Source organism: Oratosquilla oratoria, chromosome 35, assembly GCF_046742065.1.
Source record: "Oratosquilla oratoria isolate Oo_2021 chromosome 35, ASM4674206v1, whole genome shotgun sequence".
In the NCBI taxonomy this organism is placed as follows: Eukaryota; Metazoa; Arthropoda; class Malacostraca; order Stomatopoda; family Squillidae; genus Oratosquilla; species Oratosquilla oratoria.
The window spans coordinates 8,642,936-8,656,955 of record NC_134811.1 but is presented as its reverse complement, the minus strand read 5'-3'; positions in this window follow the sequence as shown (position 1 = coordinate 8,656,955).

Genomic DNA, 14,020 nt, shown 5'->3' with positions numbered 1-14,020 from the left:
GTTTATTTTGCTTTACCCTTGTTTTCTTCATTTGCTGCTGTTGGAAGGTGAGGCTGTTGGTTGACTCTACTTCCCAGTCAGTTATGTGTACCTCGTTTACACACGTCTCTCCGTTTGTGACGTCACACTGAGAGAGAAAGAGAAAAAATAAATTAATGTCGTCGATATGGAATAATCCATTTTCACAAGAATAGGAGAAAAAAAAGATCTAGTAACTGCAATTAAAAATTGACTGACATACAGAAACTAGCAATAAGATTAACCATGACTTCTGAGAAAAAGGAAGATTTGCATTTATTATCTTAAGGAAATATCAAAATTCATCACTTTGAAAGAAGATTAAACAAAATTTTACCTTGAGCTCCAACTGAATTGTGAACTTAATGAGAGCTATGCACTTTTGACATATTCACTTACAGTTTTTTGTAGACGGAAACATCATGTCAAACACACACACACACACACACACACACACACACACACACACACACACACACACACACACACACACACACTCATACAAGAAACAACAAAGAAAGAGGAAAAATTTCTAAAAACTTACAATAGGGTTGAAAAAGCACGTGCCAAGGATGAACGGGACAGAAAGGTAGTAAAGATGTTCAATAAAAACAACAGAAACAAAAACATAGATACACAAGAATAAGAAAATAAAAGGGAATGCATTTTGAAAAGAATGTAGTTGATAAAGGTCAGGAGGAACTTTAATTGTTTTACATATTTGTGAATAGAGCACAAAACTGGAACACAGAGGAGAAATATTTAAGTTGAAAATTGAAGTAGTGGTATATGAAGAAACAAGGATTCAAGCTAAAATAATGAATAAAAAACTTCTAATCAATATTAAAAAAGCAAAAGAAGTTTGAGGGAAAGAAGGGTAAAAAATAGGAGGATGTCATTAATAACATAGCACTGGAAGTACTTGAAGTGATTAAATCATTTGAGAACTTGGAATTAATAAAGGCCTTGGGGTCAGTAAGGATCTCAGATTGACCTTTTAAAGAGTGTAGCGAAGAATCAGTGTACGTTGCAATTAAATACACTTAGGTAAATACATAAACAAAGGCACATTGATAAACTTACGTCAAACGTATAGATACAAATCGCATTGGCCGGGTACTTGTGCGGATAGCGCGGTGACGTAGCTATCTTGTGGACACCTGGATTCAAGAAACTGGACTTGAAGTTACCACCGCAGCAATGATCAGTTCTCTTGAGCGTCAGTTCTATGACTGGATTTAGGTCCACGTCGTCGTCATTCCCGAAGAAATGGACCTCGAGAGCCGATCCAGCTGAAACCATAGAATAGCCCTTCACGGAACAAACTCTGTGGAGAGGACGAAAAGAATAACGTTCATGTCAGTGGAAAAGTATCAATATTGGACCTTGTCCATATCTAGTCCAGGTGCAGAATATAGTGTTGAATAAGTGAATGACTAAATCAAATATAACTCCTAGTAGGAATCTACTTTTTTGGAACTAGAACACACACACACATACACGCACACACACACACACACACACACACACACACACACACACACACACACACACACACACACACACACACACACACACACACACACACACACACATGTATATATATATATATATATATATATATATATATGTGTATATATATGTATATACATATATATATATAATATATATATATATGTATGTATATATATATATACATATATATATATATATATTCATATACACATATGTATGTATGTATTAAAACCTCCTTCCCCCATGTAAGGGTTGCTCATTCACGAACATAAACAAAACCTATTCAACCACCTCTGCCATCTCTAATAAATGTCATCGTCGAGGTGAAAGTAGCTAACTCATTCTTTTTCTTCAGCTGATTTCTTTTCTTTTCGTGAATCTTTATGTTATATTTACACAGTTATTTAAATTCCATTATATTCAGTGTACACTTACCGCAGAGACGCATTTCCTTTGTCTTCGATTTGTGCGAAAGGTCTGGACGCGTTGACCTGATTGTTGCCCTTGCAGTGGTTTGGTGTTGTCGTTCCATCGAAACTGATCTCCTCAATATCAATCCTTAGGATTGAAAAAAAAAAGAATGTTTATCCAAAGTCTTCTACACTGCTTGCATAAAAAAAACAAAACAAAAACACGAAGTGGGGTTCATCGGAAGGAAAGAAAAAAAAAGATGAAAAAAGGTAAAAAAGAAACACAGGAAAGCAAGTAAGAAAGAAAAAAAGAAAAGAAAAAGAAAAGAAGAAAAAATAAAAGGCTAACACCAGCTCCACTCCCCTCGAATATAGCGTCATTTTTATTTATTTATTTATTCATTTATTTATCTATTTATTTATTTATTCATTTATTTATTGATTTATCTATTTATTTATATTTTTTCATAAATAGCGCTCGGGTTTCAGTATCTAATTCACTGCCCATATTACCGTTGATCCATTGCTTCAGCTAGCTGTTCTATCGGCATCCGTCTAACCTACCGGCTCTAGACGGCGATACCCTTGTACTTGCCAGTGTTCTGGGACGCATTAATGAAATCTCGAGTTTGCTTTCAGGAAAAGGTGGTGGCTAACAATATTCCATTCACAATCGGGGATTCCTGAAGGGAATGTGTTATACTGTATTTCATTGCCGATAACCAGCGTTTCTATCCGTAGGAACTTGATCGGACCGAAGAGGTGGAGTCTTAGAATTGGTTAAAGAGATATTTATTAAAGAGATACAATAAGAGAGGAATAGTAGAAAGCAAAGGTTAACTGCCTCCTTTGACTTGCGAATGGGTCATACAAAAGATTACAAAGGCGGAGCATGCTGACAGGAGACCTTTTGGTCCATTACTAGGTCGGATGAGAAAAAATATAATAATGATATATGTATATATATATATATATATATATATATACGTATATAATATATATATATATATATATATATACACATATATATATGCATATATATATGTATATATATATATATATATATATATATATACTGTATATATATATATATAAATATATATATATATGTATATATCATATAGATAAAAAAGAATAAAATGAATAGATGCATAGGTATAGTTAAACAATAGGCAGTTAAGTAGTAAATAATAATAAATTAACAGATAATGATAAATAAAAATCAAGCAAATAATAAACAGACAAATAATAACAAACAAATAGATATACTTACTGCATCGCGAATCGACAGGGTACTTCTTTAGCCTCCTTGGATGCCGAAGTGGGCTCATCCAGGTCATCCAACTCGAACTCGGGCGTTTCCACTTCTCTCTTTCGTCTTGTCAACGTCGAAGTGCGTCCACTACTGATAGCCTTTGTTTGTGGCGGAGGAGAAGGGAAATGATTAATCATACTGTGAGATTTCCGGAACACCCTCAACTTTGTCTTCTTCTCTCGTTCGCAATGGAATAGCACACTACGTAGAGGAGCAGAACTAATTGCTCTCATGATTTACCTCAGACGTACTACCGCGCAGAACTGGGCGCATTCCTCGGTGCGTTATTATGTGCGTTCCTCAGTGCGTTCCGCTCAAGTTTGGCCAACTATTAAAGCAATATAGGTGCCAGTATTGTATGTGGTCTACCTGTTGGATGTGGCCTACGAATTTTTTCTTGGGTACAGTATGTGGCCTACCTGACTTTTATTTCGGTATGAACCTATCTCTTAATCTTTAATAGTTTGGGAGCGCTAACCGCGGCCAAACTAAAAAGGAACGCACCGAGGAACGCACCGAATAACGCGCCCATCTCTGATACCGCGGTCACACGAGCCTGACCCATGAGACTATGTAAATATATACCTCGTATTTGAACATTTGATATATACATACATACATACATACATACATATATGTATATATATATATATATATATATATGTATATATATGTATATATATATCTACACACACACACACACACACACACACACACACACACACACACACATACACACACACACACATATATATATATATATGTATATATATATATATATATGTATATATATACATATATATATATATATATATATATATATATATATCTTGCTTTTTCTGCTTAAAGTTAAAATCTAACTTGTTATCAGATCAATTCTAAGCGTTCTATCTTTGCCACTCCCTTCTTGACACTAAATTACCTAGTAAACTAACTACATTCTACTGGTCTGGCTCGAAACTGAGCCCAAAATCCTCTTTAAGAGTCTCATCACCTCAAGAGTCTCTAAAATGTCTTATTCTTTGTTACTGAGTTTAAAATCGAGGAAATAATTAACAAAAGATAATTCCCTATATTCCAATGGTTCTTAACCTGGGATACCTGTACCCCTAAGGGTTACGAAACCTTGAACCTAGGGCTACGAGACATGACAGGCAGTGCAATGGTGGTACTATATATTTACAATGAGAAAGGAAAGCAAGAGTTGTATCCCTAATCTTTTTCATATGCTTGCATGATGTTTGTATTGGATGGGAGTATGAGAAATCTTCGTGAGATAATCAAGGGGTACAGGCACTGAAAAAAAGATTAAGACGGGTTTTACACGGTCTAAACGGTTCGTCGATCGCGGTTCGACAGACACGAGTTGAAAGTGATGTGTGAACGTGTGAACGGGGTATTTGGTTGTCGAACACGTTGGTTAAATCCCAAATACCCCGTTCACACGTTCACACATCACTTCAAACACGTATCTAGGAGAGCCAATTTTTGAAGTCGAAAACTTGAAGAAACGTTGTACTGAATGTAAAAAAAAAAAAAAAAAAAAAAAATTAGGAAATGAGTGTTTGCGGTCATTTGAATTTCCTAAACTAGATCACTCAGCAACGATAAAAAAAAAAAAAAAAAAATCTGCTGTGTTAGAAATTTTCTCATGCACTCTGCCAAAGTAGGGCAGGAGAGATATCAGAATTTTAGGAAGATGTTGCAGGAAAAAGAGGAGTAAGACAAACGCGTACTGAAAAATCGTAGCGGACTGCAGACGATAGGAGTCGTTGAGGTGCGCATTATCAAACTTACCACAATCTTGATGACGTATTCCATATTTGAAATGAGCCCAACTGCGAGATTCCGTAACAAGCGTAAGTACTGCTTCCTGTTGAATGATACCGTGATACTCCCAGATCCTTGTAAAGCGATGATGGTTGCGTTGACGGAAGAATACAGGACGGATGCCTCGTTGTCGTTGAATATTGAAAGAATATCCTTGTTGGGAAGAGAGCGAAAGAAAAATCACTGTTACAGTAAGGTCATCACATTTAAAGTGTGCTCAGTTTTTTTTCCTTATGATGGAGCCAGTATTTGCATATAGATTTCTTAGAAAGGTAAACGTGGACATACTCTCTCTCTCTCTCTCTCTCTCTCTCTCTCTCTCTCTCTCTCTTTCCTTTTCACCCATCTTTCTCATACACACTTACACAAATACGCGCACACACACACACACACACACACACACACACACACACACACACACACACACACACACACACACACACACACACACACACACACACACACACACACACACACACACACACACACACACACACACACACACACACACACACACACACACACACACACACACATGCACACACACATGTACACACACACACACACACACACACACACACACACACACACACACACACACACACACACACACACACACACACACACACATACACACACACATTAACACACACAAACACAAACATGTGTAAAAACATAATTCCAATTTACTTCATTGCTTTGCGTAGTAGCAGTTGAAGTTGTTGAAGTAGAAGTCGTTGTAGTTGAAGTTGTTGTAGTTGAGGTTGTTGAAGTTGAGGTTGAAGTTGAGGTTGAAGTTGAGGTTGAAGTTGAGGTTGAAGTTGAGGTTGAAGTTGAGGTTGAGGTTGAGGTTGCGGTTGAGGTTGAAGTCGAGGTTGAAGTTGGAGTTGAGGTTGAAGTTGAGGTTGAAGTTGATGTTGAAGTTGAGGTTGAAGTTGAAGTTGAGGTTGAAGTCGAGGTTGAAGTTGAAGTTGGAGTTGAGGTTGAAGTTGAGGTTGAAGTTGAGGTTGAAGTTGAGGTTGAAGTTGAGGTTGAAGTTGAGGTTGAAGTTGAGGTTGAAGTTGAGGTTGAAGTTGAGGTTGAAGTTGAGGTTGAAGTTGAGGTTGAAGTTGAGGTTGAAGTTGAGGTTGAAGTTGAGGTTGAAGTTGAGGTTGAGGTTGAGGTTGAAGTCGAAGTTGAAGTAGTTGAAGTTGAAGTTGAGGTTGAAGTCGAAGTTGAGGTTGAGGTTGAAGTCGAAGTTGAAGTAGTTGAAGTTGAAGTCGTTGAAGTTGAAGTCGTTGAAGTTGAAGTCGTTGACGTTGAGGTTGTAGTGGTCGTTGAAGTTGAGGTCTGGGATGTTAAAAAACCGATTAGGATACGAATACAAAGTGGAAGTGAGATGTGTATAATAAATGAATAAACACATTTGTTTAAATAGAGAAACTAACAAATAATCCAATTGAACGGAATAAATTGAAAAGGAAGAAAAGATAGTATAGAAGAGAATAAAATTAAACTATATTAAACAAAATAGATACATAAGAATAACGAAAAGATCTGACTGTGTCAAATCATATTCGGAAGGGACACCATTGTCCAACCCCTCGTCTTAGACTCTTCTTTTTTCACAACCAGCCATTACACTAGTGAGTGGAACGGGAATTGTTGGTAGTGGTAGCTGGGGTGGTGGTAGTGGGCCAAAGAAATATCTTAATATTTCCCACGAATTTAGCCACCAGTAGATTAGTCTCGTTGCAGTCCTCCTATGGAATTGCTGGTGTCAACAGCTGCGTTTCATATATATTACAAAATGAGAATATGAATAGTACAAAAATATACGTGTATATTATAGGAGCCATGCGAGGATGTCCACAACGGTAAATTCTAATTCGGAAAAAAAAAAAAAAAAAAAAATCAGTCCCCCCCCCCCCCAAAAAAAAAAAAAAAAAAAAAAAAAAAAAAAAAAAAAAAAAAAAAAAAAAAAAAAAAAAAAAAAAAAAAAAAAAGAAAAAAACTTCTCATGTCTTTTCATAACTTGTGATTCTTGGGAAGGCCGCATTAAAGAAATTGGGAATCGTTCATGGATCAAGAACTACGCCAAATTCTCTTAATAACCTGTTTGTGTTATTTAAGCGAAAATCCCCACCGATATTTCATAAGGTATAACATACTCCCGTAAAGTACTAGAAATGTGGATTTAAAGGAAATACAACAAAACAGTACAGAACACAAGAGCTAGGTATAGACTTGGAGTTTTTGGAATGAGAAAAAAATGTATTCCGTCTCTCCGGTTCCGCCGATGTGAAATAACAAGGATCGTTGTAATAACAAAGAAAATCAGAGAGACGTTTTACACATAATGAAATATCTTACCGATAGTCAAGACGCAAAAATCGAGAACGAAGATATCTGTATATAGAGGTACTATATACATATATATATATATCAAACAATCAGGCCCGGCCTTCGCGAGCTTTGAACAAGGGTCCTATGAGTATGAGTCCCAAGCGCTGCCACTCCAACATTCAGATCCGAACAGCGGAGTGGTAACGCATGGGAATCATGCTCATAGGGACCCGAGTTCATAGCTCGCGATAGCCGAGCCTGCTTGATTCAATCACAAAGCTGTTACTACCGATTTGTTCTACGATATAGGAAAAAATGAGTTATAAAGAGCATTGAAAGTAATGAAAACTGGTAAGGCACCTGGGTTGGATGGGTGTCATGTTAAGTGTTTGACAAAGGAAGGGTTGGCTAACGAAGTTGTTTAATGTGTGTTTAAAGGAAGGGAATGTGCCAGAAAACTGGAGGAGTGCAAGTATATTTACGCTTTATAAAGGAAAAGGGGAGAAATGTGAAAGAATGGATGGAAAGTCATATGAGGGACTGATAGTTAAAAATATTAGGAGTAATTTGATTTAGTAAGTGTCCTCAACATCAGAAAATAGACTGGTGTCATATATCCTTAGTTTTGAAAAAAAATATATATATATATACACTGGACCCTCCGTTTAACGTACGTTGGTTTGAATTGGATTTAGTTCACGCCGTTAGTCGCAGTGGTTTTAAGTACAAAAAGCAAAATAATAATACGATAAGGAATTCAGTATGCACTATATATCCGTTGCGTACCTTTATATAGCAGTGCAATCTATGTGATTTTCCATGAAATAGACTGAGGTGGTATTGGGGATACGAGACGTCATATAACTAAAAAAGAAAAAATCAATGGGGCTTGGAAATACATAACTTAAGCTACTTGTTCATTGACTGGGAATTCTCTAAGTCTCTTGAAGTGTTCATGATACGGATGAGATGTTTTGGAATAATGTAGGCTTTTTCGTCGGCGTCATTTTTCAGTTATCACTATTGCTTTCCTGTTAACCAACAACTACATGGGCAGCGTTTTTTTTCACTGAAAGTGTGTGGTATCCTGGATAATTTTCATTTTCTTTTAGCCACTGCACAGCATCATCCACAGTCAGCTCACATTCCCTGCTTCAGTTCAGCAAACGGTGAATTCATTGGCCTCAAATTGATCAAAATCAGTTGCTGGATGTACATCTAGAAGTTTATTCCACCTATTGAGTAATGTAGAGGTTTTAAGATTCTGTACCTTTTAATGTTCTCGAGTGTACGAGTCAGGTCTTCGAGGAGTTGCTCTTCTACCCAGACTTTATTGATAATGGATGTAAGCCATTGATTTATGCAGTCGCCTTCCACTTTTAGCGCGAAGTGCCTGCAGATTCCAGGAGCCTTGCTCTTCTTCAGCCTCTTTAAGGGAGTTTGTACCTTTGTTAAGGTAACGAGATCGGCCCAGCAGTCTGGACTGTATTCAGTTGTGCAAACTTCCTAGTAATTGCTTCTATTACATACCAACCGAGGCACTTCCTGGTCATCTATTGAGAAGAGGACAATAAATTGAAAGTCAACCGATCATAGTCAAAGGCGAAAGGCCTAACCCAACTTCTCACACTACCGATGGCATGGTAGAGTTCGTGGATTTCTTCATTTACCTGGGATCTGTAATTACTAACTATAGCGGCTTGAAGCCAGAAAGCGAGAAGAGGTATGGACTTACAGCCACGGATATGAATTTCCAGTGACAACCCCAGTGACACCACAGATAACTCACCAACACAATGAAGCTACAGATCTTATTTGCACCATCCTGTGGCAGAGACACATGGTTCTAATAAAAAAAATATATATAGCATCTAGAACGATTAATTTTGATAGGAAGGCTTTCAGTATGTTTGAAAATATAAAGTGGTACGACCGCACCCCAAACGAGATACTCCGGGAACGCACCGAACAACCTGCTGACTCCTTGCTGGCAGCCCAAAACCGCGTCCGATACTATGGACACACCAAGTGTCTGCCGGTAGATCACCCACCACTTGGTCTATCCTCGAGTTCGTCCCACAGACTTTGGAGTGAAAAGAAATACTGTTGCACCTCTTGCACCAGGTAGCACGACATTGTCAGACATAACTCATAAGAACTTAGCATCCCTGTAGAACTTGCACCCCACCTCGCAGATTTCCGTTTATAAAGGAAGCCATGGTTAGTTCTGTTGTCCTAATGTACGCAGGGTCCAGGACCAATGACAAATATATACAAGTGGTGGTCTTACAAAATGGATATCAGATAGAATTATTTCCTCATGTCCCAAGAAGCCGACACTCAGTTTCTGGACCGTCCCCCAACAATATCAACTGTATTCTATCCACATTTTAACATAAGGAAAGCTAACAACAGCCTCCTCCTACTACTACTATTAGACAATATCATAGAAATAGTCCCTTGCTGTTACAGCGCAGATAACAGTCCAAAGTTTCTTTCCAAAGGGATCTGTGGGAGAGCCCGAGGGGGTGCTGTCCTTCTACTGGTACTATATAACCAAATACTACCTGTCGTAGTTTGGATTGTCAGCAACTAAACCGGCTCCCCCACTGATGACCCACTAGTGAGGAAGGCATGTTGACCCAGGTGGAGGAAAAAGAATGCCATCAAAAGGGGATATGAAATCTTAATTCAATGGCCATCCAAACCCGCTATGGTTCATTAACCCATGTGTTTACCGTGCGTGGTATCCCTGCAGAGCCAGGACTCCTCTGGGAGTCCTGGAAGTTGATGGTGTCCCAGTGACGTGGTTGCACTAAGGTCCTCCCTTGGGATTAGCAACAAACCTCTTTGGCCCTCTATTTAGGCCTGGACGGGTGTCCCCTCTTGGCTCGGAGAGGCAAATCGGCTGGGCTGATTGACTCGAATTTGTGGGTTAAGCACGCTCAGAGTCAATCAGCTACCACTGGGCCAACATCGCATGGTCTACGGCTGTCCTCCCCCAGTGCCAAGGCGTTGGTTGCGTATACTCTCCCGTGACCCCTGGGACTATTGGGTTATTATGTATACACAAATACTGGTCTCCCCTTGTTGGGCTCGGTGGTGGGTGGGGGTGTGAGAGGGTGAACTAAAGGCTTATGTTCATGGCAACAATACTGGATACATATGGTGGGGACGAGCTTGCAGCTTGCCTGCCCCCATCAAAATCACCAAACCCGCTGTGCGGGGTGCCGGGGTGCTACAAATGAGGCACAAATACATCGAGCTAAGTCTAGGGTTAACCTCCAACGGGCTGTCCATGGACATGGTATAATAATGCTAGAGGAGTGGCCAAGGAGGTCGATCGCATACTTGTTCGCACTCGTTGGAAGTTTTTACAGAACTGCAGGGTTTATCGAAATTATGAATTTTTTGGGACCAATCATAGACTTGTAATCGCAATATTGAGACTGCGTATCAAATCCAGGAGAACCCATCTGGCTGGAACAAAGGTCTGGTCGTCCCTATTTGGAAGGGGAAAGGGGGCCGGCAGGACTGTAAGAACTACCGCGGCATTACACTCCTCTGTGTGCCAGGTAAGGTGCTTGCTCATCTATTACTGACATGGGTTCGTTCACATCTGCTAAAGTTTCAAAGACCTGAACAATCTGGATTCACGCCAGATAAGTCAACAACTGTTCCTTAGGATTCTTCCAAGGATTATTGGCTTGATATCTGGCTTTTGCTCTGGGACAGAGATTGACATGAAATATGGAGGAGTCGTGGCTAACTCCTTTTCTTTTAATTTTAGAGTGAGAAAAGGGTGTATTCTCTCCCCAATACTTTTCAACACCTGCATGGACTGGGTATTGAATCAATGTCACTGCGGAGCATCTATTGTCTACATCAAAGTCACGAATCTTGTATTTTCTGATAATGCTGTCATTCTTGCGGAGTCGTTAGAGGTCCTGGTTGCATTCTTTGAGTCACTGCACAGGGAGACGAGACTGATTGGACTTGTGGTCTCCCGGATCAAGACCAAGGTACAGAAATTTAGATACTTACTGGATGACACAATTTAGTCTGTCCATGCATGTGGCGGGGACTTTAAGGCCTTGGAAAGCTGTACACACCTTGACACTGTAGTCTATAAAAGTGGTGGGTCATGTCAGGCAGTACTTCAAAGGAATGACCTTGCCCATGGTGTTATGGACTCTCTCAACCAGAGTATATGGCGTTGTCGTTGATTATGCAGGAGGACTAAGATTCTAATCTTCAAGTCTTTTGTGACCCCTGTCTTACTGTACGGCTGAGACGTTCATCATTGAATGATGACTTGAAGAGGCATATCGATATCATTGGTATTAAGTGACTTCGGCGTATCATGGGGTATCGCTGAAATGACTTCGTATCAAACCAGAGACTGTACTGTGAGATTCGATATAGACCGGTTACTTGCATAATTCGTGCACGTCAATTCCGACTATATGGGCATGTGACACGTTTTCCTGATATTGATTCTACTCACAGGGGTGTCTCCACAAGAGACAACCGTTGATGGAGGAGACGATGGGGATACCCACAGAATTCATGGTTGAGGCAAGTTGATCGAAGCTGTTGATAGTTGTTTGGAGTGGGAAGGGAGGGTGTCTGTATGGGAACTTGCTCGGAAAGACTGTGGGGACTGGCGCCAGCCTGTGAATGTAGCAACGTGATCCCTGGCGTATGACACCAATTGATAATGATGATATTGAGGGCAGTGTTCCACCCTACCCGATCGATATCCAATTCATCAGCAGCTGAGAGCATACACACGGGAACGCGTCGCTTCACTCACACGTCGAAGTTTTTCACTACTATTACTCCAAGCAAGCCACCATGCAGCGATTTTTCCCATTCCAAACAGCTCTTAATAGGATTGGTCGACTTACTCCAGCTATGAATTCTGTAGGCGTCCCCTTCACTTTCTTCTCCAAGGTCTATCTCTTGTGGAGGTAGCCCTGTGAGTAGGATCAGAATGAAGGAATTGTACTAAATACCACTTAGGTGGATTTAACGTTCACGAATTATGTTAGTAACAGGCCTTGGCTATATCATGGAGCAATCGCCGGCTTAATACACAATAATTCCGACGATACCATATTACTATGCGACTGTACTTAGTACCAAAGGTGTCGAGACGCCTATTCAAATTAATATCAGTCTCCATGTCTCTTAGCTGTACAACAAGACAGGCAGCACAATATCTATCCATGTCCCCAAGTAACCTGTTTGAGCGAGCTCATAGATTTACTGGCTATGGCAATCCTTCAAAGAGCTTCTTGATATCCGCCACTGTTATGCACTACACTACCGAGATACGTTAACCATTCCGAGATCTTAATGTCCTCGCATCATGCATCGACAGACTGAACTGTATCATCCAGTAATAACAATATATAATCGATCTCCTTTGCTACAGCAATGATATAAATCCTATACCAAGTCCATCGGTGTGTCTCTCGTCTCTAGAATTAGTCCTCAACCTTGTGGAGTCTGCATAATTCTGGGGAAGAGAACTATTAGTGTTACTGGTTTCAGAGCCATGGGGGAACTTATACTTTATAGCCAACTCTGTTGGCGCTAGTAACCGCATTTATGTTACCTAAAAAAACGTGTGTCCCGTAGCGGGCATTTGTCGACTAGAGTCAAGCTCGGCAGAGAGCATCTCTTCAAGTTCATAACCTTAGTTGGAGCCTATACTGCAGTAAGAGAGATAAAGCCCAGTGTGTACTTAAACTTCACCAATATTATATGTTCACCAACCGAAGTGGTCCCATGATAGCTTTGTTTAGCTGGCTAGATATGCCTACAGCTACCCCAACAAGCTGGATCCCATTGCTACCGCCTGACAAATGGTAGGTGTTACCCTCGCTACTGACTTCACCCTTTCCCGGTCTCTTCACTTCATAAACACCATATTTCCTCTAAAACTGTTTAATTCATCCTATAAAGGGAGTGGTTGATCGTCTTGAGAGGGAAAAAATTCAAGACGCCTACACGGAGAGTCCGCCGAAGGTTATCTCCCTTCCTTATCCCAGAGCTTGGCTTGACGTATTTGTACTTTGTTTTAACCACACTGGTTGTCTGCGTAACGAGTCAAGTCAATTTGACGGAAGCAGAAACGCCGAGTCTAGATGCTATACATAAAGTTTAAATATTTGCCCTCCCACGCCTCCACCCACTACGGTACCCAAATATGAAGACTAGGCGTTGGGTATATATCTTTAAACCAACAGTCCCAGGGGTCGTGGAAAAGTATACTCGCCCACCACCTTACCACTGGCGGGAGGCAGCCGCGGACCATGTCGTGTTGGCCCAGGCGGTATCTGAGTGACTCAGGGCGTGCCTGACTCGAAGATTCAAGTCAGCTAAGTCGATTTCCCTCTTTGAGCCAGGAGAAGCCACGCGCCCTGACATTAATAAAAAAAATTGAAGAGAGATGTTGCTAGTTCCGAGGGGGTGCCTCAATGTAACCACTGCATTAGGACATCGCTCAAGCTCTAAGACTCCCATTTCCAGTCCCTTCGGGGGGTGTCACACACGGCAGCCACGTGGACAGTGACTCATATCGGGATTAGAATGTCAT